Source organism: Suncus etruscus, chromosome 12 (genome assembly GCF_024139225.1).
Source record: "Suncus etruscus isolate mSunEtr1 chromosome 12, mSunEtr1.pri.cur, whole genome shotgun sequence".
NCBI classification, from domain to species: domain Eukaryota; kingdom Metazoa; phylum Chordata; class Mammalia; order Eulipotyphla; family Soricidae; genus Suncus; species Suncus etruscus.
Window position 1 is genome coordinate 53749027 of NC_064859.1, and position 19264 is coordinate 53768290.

Consider the following 19264-nt stretch of genomic DNA (forward strand, 5'->3'; position numbering starts at 1 on the left):
CCAGGAGTAACTGCTGAGCACTGCCAGGTGTGGCCAAAAAAGAAGAAAAGAAGAAGAAGAAGAAGAAGAAGAAGAAGAAGAAGAAGAAGAAGAAGAAGAAGAAGAGAAGAAGAAGAAGAAGAAGAAGAAGAAGAGAGAGAGAAGAAGAGAAGAGAAGAAGAAGAAGAAGAAGAAAGAAGAAGAAGAAGAAGAAGAAGAAGAAGAAGAAGAAGAAGAAGAAGAAGAAGAAGAAGAAGAGATGAGAGGAGATAAGATGAAGTCTCAAATAAACAGGCTTCAGGTGCCCGGTGTCCCATATGGTCCCCCATGCCTGCTAGGAGCTATTTCTGAGCAGACAGCCAGGAGTAACCCCTGAGCACCGCCGGGTGTGGCCCAAAAATCAAAAAAAAAAAAAAAAAAAAAAAAAAGAAAGAAAAAGAAATTCAAATCAAGGGCTCAGCTTGATCTGTCCTCTCCATTCAAGGAAGCTCAGAGATGAAGTTTCTCAGTCTGTTCTTCACTGAGTGGGGAAGAGGAATGACATTAGCCCACACCTTTGTCAGGTGAGCTTTGTCTATTGTCCCCCAAATGGCAAAGGATTAAGATGAGGGGGTCAAAGTGGCAATTTTTTTTTATGATTCTTCCTAAGCCAGAAGAGACACTTTTCTTAGAGTTGTGGAAAGGAATGCAGACTACTGAGTGCTTTGGGAAACTTGCTCTAAAACACCTGGTGTGTGTGGCTAATCCGTCCTTTCAAACAGCTGATCACGGTTTCCTCAGAGCAAGAGCCTGTCCCTGCCCCCATCCCTTCTTTTGCACAGGCCTATTCCTTGGCCTCCCAGGCCAGGGTGAGGTCTCAAAGGAGCCTCACAGCCAGAGAGAGCCAGCTGTTCCCTTTATCAACACTAAGCTGTTCCCCTTCCATTCACCTTACCCACCCAGCCACCACCCAGGCTTCAGTGAAGCGGTGTTTGATTCCAAGCAACCTGCCTCTCAGAGCCCTGGGTGGCAGATCAGACTTCTGGGAATTGGAGAGATTTGTGGTCAGAGTGTTGATTATTCTCTAGTATGTTGGAAACCTCATAGAAATATCCCTAGAGAAACAGAGGAAATGGATGGGCTGGAGAGAGAGAGAGAGAGAGAGAGAGAGAGAGAGAGAGAGAGAGAGAGAGAGAGAGAGAGAGAGAGTACAGGAGGTAAGGCACTTGTCTTACATGCAGCTAACCCCGAGTTAAGTATTAGCACCACATAAGGTTCCTTAAATGCTTCCAGGAATCACCCCTGAGCATAGAGTCAAGAATAGCCTCTAAGTACTGTAGGCTGTGTCCCATTGCCATTCAGAAACAAAAAAAGGGGCCCCGGCGCGATAGCACAGCAATAGGGCATTTGCCTAGTACGCAGCTGACCCAGGACTGACCCAGGTTCAGCATCCCATATGGTCCCCTGAGACTGCCAGCAGCAGCAGAGTGCAGAGCCAGGAGTATGTCCTGAGTGTCACTAGATGTGGCCCAAAACCAACCAAACAAATAAATAATTGGATTTATCCTTTATCCTTCACACCCTTCAAAGTTCTGCAAAGCCAGAACAGAAACAACTATGACCCAAAGTATCACTTTAAGTTTTAAAAAAGGATTTAGAGAATTCCCTACTCCCCTTCATTTGGGATAAGTAGACTAGGAGCTCAAATAAATTTTAGATACAGTTGACTTTTCCATAAACCCTAAAAGGTAACTGCCAACAGAAATGGTTAGACATTTTAAGCTTCGGGGAGGAATCAAAGAATCAACGACTACATTTAACTAGACATCTCTACTCGCATTCATGATGTGCAAAGAACCTGACAAAGTTTTCAAGTTGAGAGTACTGCCTTGACAACAGTTGTGTGTCTTCTTACAATTGAGTTAGCTTCCTAAAGCTCTGTTTATTTGCAAGGTAAGTGCTGTTTACTTTCACTGTCTTTTTAATTCTTCCACCCCACTCCACCCCTTTACCCCATATACCTTTCCTTCATTATTCATGTTGATTGAAGCAGTCACAAAGGTTGTCAATCACTTCGTGCCTAACTGGGGTTCATGGTGGGGTGCACATCAGGTTGTGGTTCCCATACACTCAGCTGATGTTCATTGGCACTTCCATGGTTGCTGTGCTTGATCACATGTTTCCCCAGAGGTTGTATTCTATCTGAGACATACTAATTATGGTTGTGGTGCTTGTGAGGTGCAGGGAATGTGTTTCTGTTGTGTTTACACACATGGTCATCAAGAATTGAACTAGCCTACGATTCTTGCCGATCTGTAGTTATGTTCTAGATTGATCACTGTAGTGCTAGCACCCATTTTACTGAATTGCAAGCAGAAATCACGTGTGGTGCCTGGGATTACAGTCAGCAGAGACACCAGGCTCAAACACTGAAGCTGCTAAGATCATCCCATCTCTGGACACACTATAGATTTAAATTCATGATCATAGCCTTAGACTTAGACTCTATGTCACTAGGCTATTCCTTAGAACTAACTAGAGCCTATTTTTTTGTTATCTCAAGCTATTCTCGTTTCTCTTATGGGGGTTGGGAGTAGGAAAATTGGGGTTATACTAATTGGGGAATAGTGGCAACTCCTGACCTGTGTCCAGGGACCACTTCTGGTAGTGCTTAAGGGAGCAAACTAGATTAATCTACACACAAGGCAAGTATGTAACCTCCTGTACTGTCTCTTTAACTCTATTTATTCTTTTTCTTTGTGGGAGGAGAGGGTGAGGGGAACCCAAAAGGTGCACAGAAGCAGGAAGTGTACTGCTGCCAGTGATTCTTTGCCATCCAAAGAGTGATTCAATGCAAAGGTCCAAAGACACAGTGTTGATCAGGCAAGGCAGTGCCAGGATTAGCCCAGCAGGGGAGTAAGCTGGGGTTGACCTCATGGACTGCTACATAATATTCCATTGTGTATATGTACCACAGTTTCTTTAGACATTCATCTGTTGAAGGGCATCTTGGTTGTTTCCAGAGTCTGGCTATTATAAATAGCGCTACAATGAATATAGGTGTGAGGAAGGGATTTTTGAAATGTAGTTTTGTGTTCCTTAGGGTATAGCCCTAGGAGTGGTATAGCTGGATCATATGGGAGCTCAATTTCCGGCAGCACTCAGGGGTTATTCCTGGCTCTGTCTTGGAAATCATTCCCGGCCGGCTCGGGGAAACATATGGGGTGCCAGGATTGGAACCACCGTCCATCCTGGGTCAGCTGCATGCAAGGCAAATGCCCTACCACTGTGCTATCTCTTCTGGCCACCCAATTTCCAGTTTTTGAAGAATATCCATATTGTTTTCCATAAAGCCTGGACTAGACAGCATTCCCAGCAGCAGTGAATGAGAGTTCCTTTCTCCCCACATCCCCGCCAGCACTGATTGTTCTTGTTCTTTGTGATGTGTGCCAGTCTCTGTGGTGTAAGATGGATCTCGTTGTTTTGATTTGCATCTTCCTTATGATTAGTGATATAGAGCATATTTTCATGTGCCTTTGGCCATTTGTATTTCTTCTTTGTAGATGTGAATTTTATGGTTTTATTTTTCCTAACAGCTGCATAGTATTTCATTATGTGGATGTACTTTTTTTGGGGGGGGGCACACCCAGTGGCACTCAGGGCCTTGTTCTGGCTCTGTGCACAGACATAGCTCCTGGCAGGCTCAGGGGACCATATGAGGTTCCAGGGATTGAACCTGAGTCATCCACGTGCAAGGCAAATGCCCTACTCTGGCCCTAGATGTTCTACGGTTTCTTTAGCCACTCATTTTTTCTCCACCATCTGGGTTGTTTCCAGATCTGTGATGAGCATAGGAATGCAGAGGACTTTTCTACATTACCACACTCACTTTTTAAGGAGCCTCTAATTGATAATAGCACTGAAAGTGAATCTTGCTTTTTTTTTTAACTGTTTCAACCCACAGATGAAAAAATATGCAAAGTGGGTGTTTTTTTTTTATGACAATATTTCCAGGAAAGATCACAGTCTACTTCTGGGGATGATAACAGACTATTCTCAGAGATGACTCCTGACTCTGAGCCCAAGGGTCACTTCTAGCAGGACTCAGGGGGCGCATGTGTGGTCCAGAGCTCAAACATGCACATGCAAGGCAGCTGCTTTGACCACAGTAATGTTTCTCTAGTTGAGATCACAGGGCCCCATCTAAATAAGATGTCTTGGGCTGGAGTGACAGCACAGTGAGTGGGTATTTGCCTTGCACGCAGCTGATCCAGGTTCAATCCCCGGCATCCCTTGAGAAGTAACTTCTTTGGGTTTTTTTTTTGGGTTTTTTTTGGGGGGTCACACCGGCAGCACTCAGGGGTCACTCCTGGCTCTACTACGCTCAGAAATCTCTCCTAGCAGAGAGGGACTATATGGGATGCTGGGATTCGAACCACCAACTTTTGCATGCAAGGCAAACGCCTTACCCCCAATGCTATGGAGGCATTCCCACCCCAAGGAGTAACTTCTGAGTGCAGAGCCAAGAGTTACCCCTGAGCACTGCTGGGTGTGGTCTCCAAAAAACAATAATCATTTTTTATTTATATATATGTATATATGTGTATATACACAAAAAATAATCCTTCACCAGTGCAATATTCCCATGACCAATATCTCAAGTGTCCTTCCTCCCCACCCCACACAGGCCTGTACTCTAGACAGGCTTTCTACTTCCCTCATTCACACATTTTGTTATGATAATTCTCAGTATAATTATTTCTGTGACTGCACTAAATGATCCCTGTGGTAAGCTTCATGTCAGGAGCGGGACTCTCCAGTCCTCCTCTATTTTGTCTCTGATAATCATTACACAAATGTTTTTCACTTTTCTCAAAACCCATAGATGAGGGAGGCCATTCTGTGTTTATTTCTCTCCTTTTACTTATTTCACTCAGCATAATAGATTCCATATACATCCATGTAAAGGAAAGTTTCATGACTTTATTTCTTCTGATGGCTGCATAATATTTCATTGTGTATATGTATCATAGTTTCTTTAACCATTCATCTATTGAGAAGTATCTAGGCTGTTTCCAGAGTGCGGCTATTGTAAACAATGCTGCAATGAATATAGGTGTGAGAAAGGAATTATTTTTTTTAAATATGGAATGCTTCATGAATTTGCGTGTCATCCTTGCGTAGGGGCCATGCTAATCTTCTCTGTATCGTTCCAATTTTAGTATATGTGCTGCCGAAGCGAGCACGAGAAAGGAATTTTTGTGTTGTATTTTTGTGTTCCTAGGGTATATCCCTAGGAGTGATATAGCTGGATCGTATGGGAGCTTAATTTTGGAGAAATCTTCATATCACTTTCCACAAAGGTTGAACCAGACGGCATTCCCACCAGCAGTGAATAAGAGTTCCTTTCTCTCCACATCCTTGCCAGCACTGCTCATTGGAGAGAAACTGAAAGCCTTCCCTCTAAACTCCTGTACAAGACAAGGTTGCCCCCTCTCACCAATCCTATTTAACATAGTACTGGAAGTACTTGCTATAGTGATTAGGCAAGAAAACAATATCAAGGGAATCCAGATAGGAAAGGAAGAAGTCAAGCTCTCACTGTTCGCAGATGACATGATACTATACTTAGAAAACCCTAAATATTTTTTTTTGTTTTTTTTTTTTTTTGGTTTTTGGGCCACACCCTGTGACGCTCAGGGGTTACTCCTGGCTATGCGCTCAGAAGTTGCTCCTGGCTTCTTGGGGGACCATATGGGACGCCGGGGGATCGAACCGTGGTCCGTCCTAGGCTAGCGCAGGCAAGGCAGGCACCTTACCTCCAGCGCCACCGCCCGGCCCCAAAAAACCCTAAATATTTTATCAAAGAACTTTTAGAGGGCCCGGAGAGATAGCACAGCGGCGTTTGTCTTGCAAGCAGCCGATCCAGGATCAAAGGTGGTTGGTTCGAATCCCGGTGTCCCATATGGTCCCCCGTGCCTGCCAGGAGCTATTTCTGAGCAGACAGCCAGGAGTAACCCCTGAGCACTGCCGGGTGTGGCCCCCCCCCAAAAAAAAACTTTTAGAAACAATAGATGCATATAGCAACATAGCAGGCTATAAAATTAACACACAAAAATCAATGGCCTTTTTATACACTAATAATGATAGGGAGGAAATGGATATTAAGAAAACAACCCCATTCACATTAGTCTCACATAAACTCAAATACCTTGGAGTCTACTTGACTAAAGATGTGAAGGACCTATACAAAGAAAACTATAAAGCCCTGCTACAAGAAATAAGAGAGGAGACACACAGAAATGGAAATCCATACCCTGATCTTGGATTGGCAGGATTAATATCCTTAAAATGACAATACTCCCCAAAGCTTTGTAAAGATTTAATGCAATCCCTCTAAAGATACCCATGACATTTTTCAAAGAAGTGGATCAAATACTTCTGAAATTCATTTGGAACAATAAACACCCACAAATAAATAAAGCACTCCTTGGGAAAAAGAATATGGGAGGTATTACTTACCCCAACTTTAAACTGTATTACAAAGCAATAGTTATCAAAACAGCATGGTATTGGAATAAAGACAGACACTCAGATCAGTGGACCTGGCTTGAGTACTCGAGAATGTTCCCCAGATATACCGTCACCTAATTTTTGATAAAGGTGCAAGAAATCCTAAATGGAACAGGGAATATAATATATATAGGAATATAATATTATATTATATATAAATCCAAAAAAAGAAAAGATAAGAACAGTAATATAATATATATTATATATATAAATCAAAATAAAAAAGAAAAGAAAAGATAAGGCCTTCGAATTCTTACCACGTCTGTGTTCTTTACACTGACTGTATAGAAAGAGGAGGTACAGTAAATGTACCCCATATACACCTCAATCCAGGCCCTTTGCCTGGTCTGTATTGTGAATTGGGGGACAAAAAGACCCCCAAAACAAACAAACAAATAAACAAACAAGCAAAAAGATAAGATGTTTTTCAAATATCAAGATTTTATATAAAATAGGGAGCATTGAAAACATTGTCCTGTTCCTCTCATTCAAAAGTTAAAATTTTAATTTTCTAACAAGTTTTCCACAAAAGTTACTTCAGTACATTGTAACGGATCTTGAGATTAATCCAGTAAATATATTTTCTGATATATAGGAAAAACTATTTAAATCTATGTAGGGACTGGAGAGATAGCCCACGGTAGGGCATTTGCCTTCACGCAGCCAATCCAGGACTAACAGTGGCTCAAATCCCAGCATTCCATGCCTGCCAGGAGCAATTTCTAAGCATAGAACCAGGAGTAACCCCTGAGCGCTGCCGGGTGTGACCCAAATACAAAAACAAAACAATTAAATTTATTTAATTTTCCTAAGGACTGCTGTTCCCTCCCCTTCTCCCTCACTCACCTCTCTGGTGTAAGTCTATATAATTTTTTTTTTTATCAGGATTTAGGTTTGGAACTCTCTGGTACTAGAAACAGGATGCAGTTGGGTTGCAAAATTCAAATAATAATTATTCCCTTGGGGCTGGAGTGGTGGCACAAGTGGCAGGGTATATGCCATAGGGAGTCTGCCTTGCACGTGGCTAACCTAGGATGGACTGCGATTTGATCCCCAGGTGTCCCATATGATCCCCCAAGCCATAAGCGATTTCTGAAGGCATAGCCAGGTGTAACCTCTGAACGTCACTGGGTGTGGCCCCAAAGGCTGTATACTCACTTGATTATTGCCCCCAGAAGTAGAGCTCTCTGTATTCCTATGTTCAACTCAACACTATTTACAATAGAATCTGAAACAACCCAATTTGCACACCTAGTTGTGATCTTGGCAATGCATCCACACTTTATTTGTAGTGTTCAAACACACTTGTCTGTAGTGTGCTGGAGATCACACCCTTTGCCATGGCATCAGGATCACAATACAGTGTGGAGATTTTGTGTGCACAAATGTGGCAAGACTGGGGCTTAAGTCTCATGCCTACAGACATAGCAAGTGCCCTACCACTTATCTTTCCCAGGGCTCTCAAATCTAATTAGTAGTTGGACTGGAAAAATTATTACCGGAATCTCCTCTGCAGAAAATAAGGAAATGAAGGCTGGAGAGATAGTATAGGGGTTAAGGTGCTTGCCTTCCATGCAGCCATCCACAGTTCAATCCCTGTTTGCATTTGTTTGTTTGTTTTGGGTTTTGTTTTTATTTTTAGGCCACACCCAGTGATGCTCAGGGGTTATTCCTGGCTTGCACTCAGAAATCACTCCTGGCTTGGGGCGGGGGGGGGGGGGGGCATCTGGGATGCTAAGGGATAGAACTGCAGTCTGTCATAGGTTAGACACCCTACCACTTGCGCCAGTGCTCTGGGCTTGGAATCTCTGTTTGCATTTGGTCACTGCATTACATTTGGTCTCCTGAGCAATGCCATTAGTGATCTATTAGCTCAGAACCTAGAGTAACCAATGAACCAATGAACACTGGTGAGTGTGACTTAAAAAAAAAAACATACAAAGGACACAGAGGAGCAATGTTTTCATTGACCTGGCAAGAAAGCTAAAGCAGGTAAAATAATGTTCACCCAAAGATGTCCACAGATCCATATAATAGAGGAAATATTTGCTTCCTTGGTAAAAGGAAGGGTTAGGTATGTGGTTCAACAGTAAAGCCCTTGCCTTGCATGTGTGAGGCTCTGTATTTGGTAACTAGAACTGTCAGAAAAGAAAAGAAAATACATAAGAGAAACTTTGCAGTGGTTCTTAAATTAAGGATTTTAAGATTGGAAATTATCTAGATCATGGGGTTGATTCAATGTAATTTCATTGGTTCTTATAACAGAGAAATGGGAGGATGAGAGTTTGAGAGGAAGGAAGGAGGAAAGGGGGGAGGGAGGGAAAGGAGGGAGGAAGGAGGCCTCATATTTATTTGGGGGATCTGAGCATCTCCCTGGCCAGGCTCAGGGGTGCTCATACATCCTTATCTGTCCTTCAGAAGCAAAGGACAGCTGGTTGGAAACTAGTCTTTAGGTGAGCCAAGAGGGCAGAGGGAGAACACAGCCTCTCTCAGCACAAGATGCAGCAGAGAGAAGGAACAGTGTTGTGCCACCAACATTAATGTGCATTTATAAAAAAAAAAAAAAAAAGCTGTACTTTGACAGAGTATGAACCCTTCTGTCTGTCATCAGCCCCTGGGAACCTGGGATTCCACCTAAGCCATCCTTCTTCAGGACACTTTACCAGCAGGACTGCCAAGAACCATAAATAAAGACCTCTGCGAATGGCTTTTCTGTCTGACCCTTTAACCTGAAATAAAAATAAAGCTTGGAGAATGTAATCTTGACTCAAGGCTCCTTCATGGGCTCCTCCTTCCCTTACCTGTTGACAGGTGCCTGCCAGACCTCACAGCTACCTTTGATTTAGCTGTAAAGGCATCTCTACACTTAGCCCTGGTCTGCCCTGTAATCCTCTCCAAAGCTTAAGTCAATTTATATGGTAACCTGAGAGCCACTTCTTGCTTCCAGATGATGTCACTGTCTGTTAACACATCCTAGAAATATCACTAAACTCATGCTTAGGGCAAGAGAGCAGTAACTCACCCTCACAGCCTGAACTGGGTGAAGGTAAATGTTCAACAAAATGGCTAACTAAAAGGAAGATCTATTTCAGGCACCTTTCTAAAACTATACTTCAATTCTTGTTTTCATAGTGATTTTTCTGAATCAGAAAACTGCACTCTGGAGTCTAATCTACAATTATGCAAGTAAGGATTTTATTTCAACATAGTATGTTTGAAATAGAAGCATAAAGTCGAGGAGGGAATAATTAGAATCCTCCTAGAAGCATGTTAAACTGTGTCTTTTTCTTCACTCAATCCCGGAAATGGTTTGTATTTATAAAAGTCACACCCAGCACTTGTTTGAGCACTATTCTGATTAAAACAAGAATCCTGGGGCCTTGCAAGCAGCCGACCCAGGACCTAAGGTGGTTGGTTCAAATCCCGGCGTCCCATATGGTCCCCGGTGCCTGCCAAGGGCTATTTCTGAGCAGATAGCCAGGAGTAACCCCTGAGCACAAAACAAACAAACAAAAACAAAAAACCAAGAAACTTAATTACTAATGATGAGATAATAAATAGTTATTGTTATTTATTTGGGGTTTGGAGATACATAGTATAACAGGTCATTTATGTTAAATAGAATCTTTCCTTTGCAGCCTGACAAATAGTAATGCTTCCATCTCAAACACAGGGATCCATTCACTGACTTTCCCCCTATCCCCATACATACATTCTGTTTTATACTCTATGCTTGGGGTTGCTTTGGTGACACTCTTTTGTGTATGCCATGGAGCACCTTAACTCTTAGGGGCTCTCTCTTCAGTCCTGAACAAAAGAATCTTAGGGTTCAGAGCAATAGTACAATAGGTAGGGTGCTTGGCTTGCACATGGCTGACCTGCATACAAAACCTGGCAACCCATATAGGACCCTGTGTCTTGCCAGGAGTGGTTCCTAAGATCAGAAGTAACTCCTGAGCACCACTGGGTGTAGTCCAGAAACAAAAACTCAAAGAATTAAAAAATTTTTGGTAGTGCCAGAAATGGAAACTGGGGCCTCACACAAGGAAGGTAAGTGCTTTAAGACTGAGCTGCATCTCTGGCTTTCTTCCAGTTTGTCCTGGATGCTGATCAAAGAGTAACACCCACTTGTGGCAGCCCGTTTACTCTCTCCAGTCTGTGCCTCTCTTTTCTGCTTCTCATGTTTAGTTACCTTTCCTCTAAAACCTATTTTGATGATTTCATGCTAATATTATTTTATTACAATAATTTAAATAAATTAAAATAGTTAAATAAATTTAAATGATTTATTATTTTATTATTCTATCTGGTATTAGAGAATCAAACTCAGAACCTCATGAACAAGTGTTCTATACCACTGAGCTACATCCCAATCCCCTACTTTAACTATTTGTTTGTTTGTTTGTTTGTTTTTGAGCCACACCCAGCCATGCTCAGGGCTTACTACTGACTGTGTTTAGGGATCAGTTCTGGTGGGACTAAGGGAGACCATATATGGTGTCAGGGATCAATCCCAGGGTATTATCCTACATGCTCAAGCTGATTTACTATCTCTCTGGCCTTTGTCAATCTATTTTGGACAGAGTCAGATACATGACTAGACAAAGCAGTGAAATTCTGGGGCAATCAGAAAAGAGGCATTTGAGCTGGGCAGAACAAAGAACAAAGAAACAAAGGTTGTGTATTTGGCGCTAAAAATTAAAAAAAAAATCCAAACAAACAATGGGACAGGAGAGAAGGCTTAAAATGCTAGTGATCACGTTTTGCATTTGGGAAGCTGGAGTTTCATTCATTCATTCCAGCTCTGCATGATCTCCCCCAGCACCCACAAGCAACATGCTAACAGTAGTGTTTGAGCACCACTAGAGTGGCCCCAAAATCAAATACCCAGAAAAGACGACAAAGACAGTTATTTTGTGGAAATGGTTGGTAGGGACAGGTAAGTATGGACAGACTGGCTTAGACTGGCTGAGGATTAAGAAGGGCCTCATATAAGAGGTCTAAAAGTTATAAAAGCCACGATCTTTCTTCTTAGACAGTAACATTTATTGAGTGTCTGATAGAAGTCTTACAGAGATACAGAGGAAATATCAAACACTGGATAGCAATGTAATTGGCATTTGACTTTTCTTCAAGTCTGTTGAGGTTTCTAGGCTATTTCACCAACGATGAGCAGCCATCCGTGCTCAAGCATGCAAGAAGACTGATCACCGAGAGAAGGGGCTCTGTTTATCCACAAACACCTTGACAACTTGCAGTGATGGAAAGGGGAGGAACAGGCGGCCCTCAAATCAGTGAGGCTTCTCTCAACTCTCATTTCTTTCCCTTGCCTTGTTTCTGCAGCTCATGCTTGCTACGTTCTCCTCTTGAATGACAGTAATGGAGAGCCCTTTTCAAAGAATTAGATGGAGCAGATGTTTCTGGACTACTGCGTTAAATCCAAACATTTTCAAATCTTGGGACAGACTCAAGAAGAGAAATAGTGACTGAAATTTCTAAATTGCTTTAAGAAAATGTTTCTTGGGGTTGGAACTGTGGTGCTAGCGGTAAAGTATCTGCCTTGCCCACGCTAGCCTAGGACGGACCTTAGTTTGATCCCCCAGCGTCCCATATGGACCCCAAAGCCAGGAGCGATTTCTGAGCGCATATCCAGGAGTAAACCCTGAGCGTCACCCGGTGCGGCCCAAAAACCAAAAAAGAAGAATAAAAATTTCCTCATAATAGTGTGGAGCATCTCACAGGATGACATCAAAATTATATTCCTGGACCAGAGCGATAGCACAGCAGTAAGGTGTTTGCCTTGCACGCAGCCAACACAGGGCAGACCGGATTCAAATTCTGGCATCCCATCTGGTCCCCCGAGCCTGCTCGGAGAGATTTCTGAGCACAGTGCCAGGAGTAACCCCTGAGCGCTGCCGGGTCTGACCCAAAAACAAAAACAAAACAAATAAACAAACAAAAATAACTATATCCAACACTTTTCTTTATCCTCATATGAGTCAATGTATCTAAAAGTCAATGAAGAAGGACGTCTCAGGGAAATTTTAATTCGTATCTGATATTGGAATAAACTTCATGGAAGATAAAATGAGAAAGACCAGAGTGAAGAAAGTGGAGGCTGCAGACATGGAATATTTAATGTTGACTCAAATGGTCAATGAGTTCTTTTCAATGAAGTTTATGAAAATAAAATATTAGGAACTCATACATTACAGAAAAATTAAAGTTTGTAAGGAAAAGAAAAAAATGCACAGTCCTCCCAACTGAACACCATTTATATCATGTTGGTAATTTCCTTTCAGATCTATTTTTCTATTCACAGTTTTGAAAGGAGAAAAGAAACTTTTATCAAATATCAGGGAATGTCTAAATATTGCTTTTAAATGAGGTAAAACAAACTTAGTCTATTTTGTTTTAATTTTATTTGATTTCATTTGATTTTTTGGCCACACCTTGTGGCTCTAAAAGTCTAAGGGGTTACTCCTGGCTTTTGTACTCAGTAATTATACCTGGCAAAAATACACTTAACTGGGCCCAGAGAGATAGCACAGTGGTGTTTGCCTTGCAAGCAGCCGATCCAGGACCTAAGGTGGTTGGTTCGAATCTCGGTGTCCCATATGGTCCCCCGTGCCTGCCACGAGCTATTTCTGAGCAGACAGCCAGGAGTAACCGCCAGGTGTGGCCCAAAAACCAAAAAAAAAAAAAAAAAAAAAAATACACTTAACTTAGGAACATTCATATATGAATATGCCAGTAAAAAACACTTTGATTTGTGGTTTTTTTGTTGTTGTTGCTATTGCTTTGGGGTTGTTATATTTATTTATTTATTTTGGTGGAACACTGGGCACCCCTCCTGGCTCTGTCCTCAGGAGTAACCCTGGCTGTACTCCAGACACCAAACATGGTGCTGGGGACCAATTTAGGGTAGACTATATACAAATCAAGTATCTCAACTCCCTTATTATCTCCCCTGGCCCGCCAGTGGAAACACTTTGGGCACCCAGAAGCCTTCAAATTAAAAAAGAATCAGTGGTACTTAAATAAAAAAAAAAAACTTAAAAAAAAACTTAAAAAAAAAAAAAAGGAATAGGAACCTTCCCTTCCTTTGTCAAAGAAGAGCCCCTCTCTGTGGTCCATACAGAGCTGGGCACAAGGTAATTTAAAAGCACCAAAGGTGTAGAGAGATAGTAGAGCAGGTGGGGAGCTTGCCTTGCATGCAGCAGGCCAGGTTCTATACTCAAAATCCCATATCTCAAATCTGGGTGTGTCACCAAAGTTAATGAGCTCTAGCATTTAGGAGCTTTCATTGGTCAGAGCCTCTCACTAACAGGATTTGAATGAGGATAGGATAGTCTGGAGACCACAAGTCTAAAAGAACCATGCAACTATGACATTACCATTCAAAGATAGGATTGATTAGATGCTGAAAGGTCAAGATGAAAGTGTCCTTCAAGAAAGTTCTTCCAGTTTTTGCATCAAGGGAGGAGCAAAGGAGGCCAAAAGAGAAGTAAATTTCCTTCAAAGAAACCTATTGGTCTTAGGGATGGAATCCAGCCTTAACTCCTTCCCCTTTCTCAACAAGTGCCTGAACATGAGATATACAATATTGTACTGGTGAAGGGGGGTCCTTTTTAATAACTGAAATTCAACTACAAACATGTTTGTAATCATGGTACTTAAATAAAGATATTCATTTTGGGCCCGGAGAGATAGCACAGCGGCGTTTGCCTTGCAAGCAGCCAATCCAGGACCAAAGGTGGTTGGTTCAAATCCCAATGTCCCATATGGTCCCCCGAGCCTGCCAGGAGCTATTTCTGAGCAAATAGCCAGGAGTAACTCCTGAGCACCGCTGGGTGTGGCCCAAAAACCCAAATCCCCCCCCAAATGATATTCATTTTATTTTTTTTTATTTATTTGGTTTTGGGGCCACACCCAGTGACACACAGGGGTTACTCCTGGCTATGCACTCAGAAATCGCTCCTGGCTTGGGGGACCATATGGGATGCCAGGAGGTCGAACTGTGGTCTGTCCTAGGTTAGCACATGCAAGGCAAACACCCTACTGCTTGCATCACTGATCCAGTCCCAAAGATATTATAAAAAAATGAGAGAGAAATACAACCTCTATTTGTGATGAAAGTGAAATTCCAGGAGATATGGGAATTTCCATTGGTCCACAGCCCAGGACATGCTGAAGCCAGAATTCCAGCATTCTTTCAGCTCTTAAAACAAGAAATATGGGGCCAAGAGATAGCATGGAAGTAAGGCATTTGCCTTGCATTCAGAAGGTGCCGAATCCTGGCATCCCATATGATCCCCTGAGCCTGTCAGGAGCGATTTCTGATCATAGAGCCAGGAGTAACCCCTGAGTGCTGCCGGGTGTGACCCAAAAACCAAAAAAAAAAAAGAAAAAAAGAAAAAAAAAGGAAGGAAGGAAGGAAGGAAGGAAGGAAGGAAGGAAGGAAGGAAGGAAGGAAGGAAGGAAGAAAAGAAAGGAAGAAAGAAAGAAAGAAAGAAGAAAGAAAGAAAGAAAAGAAAGAAAGAAAGAAAGAAAAGAAAGAAAGAAAGAAAGAAAGAAAGAAAGAAAGAAAGAAAGAAAGAAAGAAAGAAGAAAGAAAGAAAGAAAGAAAGAAAGAAGAAAGAAAGAAAGAAAGAAAGAAAGAAAGAAAGAAAGAAGAAAGAAAGAAAGAAAGAAAGAAAGAAAGAAAGAAAGAAAGAAAGAAAGAAAGAAAGAAAGAAAAAGAAAAAGAAAAAGAAAAAGAAAAAGAAAAAGAAAAAGAAGAAAGAAAGAAGAATAGCACAATGGGTGGGGCATTTGCCTTCCATGCGGCCAACCGGGTTCTATCCAAAGCATCTCATATGGTCCCCGGAGCCTCCTAGGAGTGATTTCTGAGCACAGAGCCAGGAGTAACCCCTGAGCATGGCCACCACTGCTGGGTGTGGAGACCCCCCAGAAAAGAAATATCTGTTATTTTATGATCCATAACATTACACTGTTGCCCGATTATGTTAACTGCATCAAACACAGTATCAGCCACCCCTCCCTATCCTCACCATCAAAAAAAGTTTATAGGGCCGGGCGGTGGCGCTAAAGGTAAGGTGCCTGCCTTGCCTGCGCTAGCCTTGGACGGACTGTGGTTCGATCCCCCGGTGTCCCATATGGTCCCCCAAGCCAGGAGCAACTTCTGAGCACATAGCCAGGAGTAACCCCTGAGCGTTACCGGGTGTGGCCCCAAAAAAAACCAAAAAAAAAAAAAAAGTTTATAAAGCAAAGGAAACTATTTCCATGACTTTTTTAGTTTTTGTGGAGTTTTTTGGGGGAGGGCCACACCCAACGATGCTCAGAGGTTACTCCTGGCTATTTGTTCAAAAATTGCTCCTGGCTCAGGGGACTATGTGGGATGCCAGTGATCGAACCTAAGTTTGTTCTGGGCCAGTCGCTTGCAAGGCAAGCGCCTTACTACTATGCTACCACTCCAGTCCCTTTTATGACTTTTTAAGCTTTGGTAATTTGCTTTAGTGATCTATGCCAAATACCAAGGTAAAATTTTCCTTTCACAGTGGTTCCAGGTAACAACAACAACAACAACAAAAAGACCAAGAAGCCTTGAAGGGCTAGAGAGAAAGTATAGTGGATAGGGCACTTGCTTTGCACATAGCTTACCTAATTTCAGTCTCTGGCACTACATATGTTCTCCCTAAACCCAGTCAGGAGAATGTCCAGAGCACCACAGGTGTGACCCAAAGCCATACCAAATCTTTGAGTTCTAGAGAATTAATGCTTTTGTTTGCAGGGTGGGGAGACACACCTTGGCAGGCTCAGGGCTTACTCCAGACTCTGTGTTTAAGGCGCTGTTAGCATACCAAAGAATTATATCCAGTGGGGGATTTGAGCTAGGACAGCTGCTTGCAAGGCAAGTACCTAATCCTCTGTGCCATCTCTCTAGCCTTGTGAAGCAACGTTTTTGTCTACAGATTGCTACTTTCCAGAAAGATCCAGTAGCATCTCTGCTTCTCAGCTTTCTGATTTATAAAATTAGGTTAATCAACTTTTGACCTTAACCAAATTAGCAAAGGTGGGGTAAGGATTGCTGGGATGGTGGTTCTGATCCACTGTGGCTTATCTCTGCTTGATGAAATTAATGAAGCCTCCAGGCCCTGCATTGAAGGTGGCCACAATAATGCACAGAGAGAATTTTAAATTTTATTGCATTGCCAATAGTATGACTTTACAGAGTGGAAAGTAAAGAAAAAAGTCAGAAGAAAATGTTCGGACGAGGTTGGGTATCATACCCATTAGCCTTACCAAATTGGACTTAAACAGTTTTCTTATGGAGGAGTCAGAGTGATAGCACAGCAGTAGGGCTTTTGCCTTGCACGCGGCTAAACCGGGGCAGACCTGGATTCGATTCCTGACATCTCAGGTGGTCCCCCAAGCCTGCCAGGAATGATTTCTAAATGCAGAGCCAGGAGTAACCCCTGAGCGCTGCCTGGTGTGGCCTAAAAACAAACAAACAAAAAAGTTTTCTTATGGGACTAGAGTGATATAATACAGTGGGGTGGACACTTGCCTTGCACATAGCCAACCCAGGTTCCATCCTCAGCATTCCTGAGTACCGGCGGGACTAATTCCTGAGCACAGAGCCAGGAATAAAAACTCTAAGCATCACTGTGTGTCACCATCCCCAAAATAACAATTGATATTTTACTCCATTAGGAAGTCAGGAAGCTTCTCCCAAAGGCAGAACACAGCTCTCAGGGTTTGAAACATTAGCAAGCGATGACGTGTGTGTGTGTGTGTGTGTGTGTGTGTGTGTGTGTGTTGTGTGTTTGGGCTTTTTAAAGTTTGTGCAGTTGAAAAATGCCAAGGAATTTTCCTTAAGGAATATGAAGGGTCGATTTTCACTAGAGAGGAAGTGAGACTAGATGTCTGGGGTAAAGCAAACACTTAGTACTTCAAGGCAGACTGAAATTTCTCTCTTGCCCTACCCCTCTTCTCCCATGACCCCTAAGATCCGTGATGCACCTTAGCTGAAGTGCAGATCAAAGGGAAGGGGTGACTCTTGACACAAACTGAAACCATCCAGTTGTTTAATTATCTGTCTTCATGCGGAAGGCTAGGACTAGCTTCACTTCTCTGCCATCGGCAGTGGCTGTTTAGTGACCAGCTTCATTTTCCTGGACTGGATTATGTTACCAAACAGCAAATATCACCAATGGTAAAACGTCTTCAACCTAAGTATCAGAGATGAGTCTTAAGCACATATAATTTTTAGGCATATGGAATTTGGTGTCTACATTTCCCATTCATAACATGATACTAAGTGAAGGGTTTTTGTGGGTTTTGTTTGTTTGGTTTTTTGTTTTGGTTTTTGGACCACACCCGGTGATCTTAGGGGTTACTCCTGGCTTTGCTCTCAGAAATCGCTCCTGGCTTGGGGGGGACCATATGGGGTGCCGGGGATCAAACCGAAGTCAGTCCTAGGTTAGCGCCTGCAAAGCAAACGCCCTACTGTTTGTGCCACCACTTCAGCCCCTGGTTTTTTAAATTCTACTATGAAATCCCCAAATTCCTAGAGCTAGAGAGATAGTACAGGAGTTAAGCTATTTGCCTGGCTCTCTGCCAATGCAAGTTTTTAATCTCTGGTAGTGCATGTGTTCCCCTGAGCAGCACCAGGGATGATCCCTGAGCCAGAGCCAGGAGTAAACACTGAGCACTCTCAGGTATGGCCCCAAAGCAAACCAAAGAAATGGTCAAATTCTTTACTGAGAGTTAAAATATATAGATTATGTGGGAAATGTTAATGACATCAGAATAAATATATATGAAAGTTATGTATAAAAAGTTTTATAGGGGGCAGAGAGATAGCACAGAGGTAGGGCATTTGCCTTGCAAGCAGCCAACCCAGGACCAACTTTGGTTCAAATCCCTTGTTCCCATATGGTTCCCCATGCCTGCCAGGAGCGATTTCTGAGCAGAGAGCTAGGAGTAGCCCTTGAGTGCCTCCAGGTGTGGCCCCTCAAAAAGTGTTTTATATATTGGGGCTAGAGGGATAGCACATTTGCTTTGCACGCAGCTTATCCAGGACGGATAGTGATTTGAATTCCGGCATCTCATATGGTCCACCGTGCCTGCCAGAAGTGATTTCTGAGCACAAAACCAGGAGTAGCTTTTGAGTGCCACCAGGTGTGACCCCAAACCCCTCCAAAAAAGTTTTATATATAAAAAGATATACAAAAGTCTTTATGTATAATAAAAATTTTATATATAAAAAATTTCTTTTGTCAGCTTTAACTTTGTTATTTTTTTTTTGTTTGCTTCTTTGTTTTTTGGGTCATACTCAGTGGGTGCAGAAGTTATTCCTGAATCTGCACTACTCCTGGTAGTACTTGAGGGATTCTCTGGGATGCCAAGGATTGGAGCTGTGTCAGCTGCATGCAAGGCAGGTGCCCCTACCCCACTGTACTATCTTTCTGCCCCCAACTTTAATTTAAAATACTTTATTTTTAGTGAAGGCAGCCCTTTTCAAGGATGAATGAACATTGATATTTGATCTAAAAGAGAATACTGCATCTCACTTACCTATCACAGATTTATGATTTTTTTTTTTTGGCCAAAAAATGGGGTGCAATCACCATGTGAGGCTTTTTAAAAAGTGTACCTCTGGGGCTGGAGAGATAGCATGGAGGTAAGGCGTTTGCCTTTCATGCAAGAGGTCATCGGTTCGAATCCC

At 42.5% G+C, this 19264-nt stretch overlaps 2 non-coding genes across 2 annotated transcripts; one reads left to right on the forward strand and one right to left on the reverse strand.

Moving 5' to 3' along the window:
* Positions 1–5097: 5097 nt before the first annotated feature.
* On the reverse strand, positions 5098–5204 carry LOC126025070 (U6 spliceosomal RNA). The gene has a single exon (XR_007501117.1). It is a non-coding gene; the product is annotated as a U6 spliceosomal RNA (small nuclear RNA).
* Positions 5205–6771: 1567 nt separating this feature from the next.
* LOC126024813 (small nucleolar RNA SNORA51) lies at positions 6772–6903 on the forward strand. Its single transcript, XR_007500913.1, has one exon. It is a non-coding gene; the product is annotated as a small nucleolar RNA SNORA51 (small nucleolar RNA).
* Positions 6904–19264: the final 12361 nt, after the last annotated feature.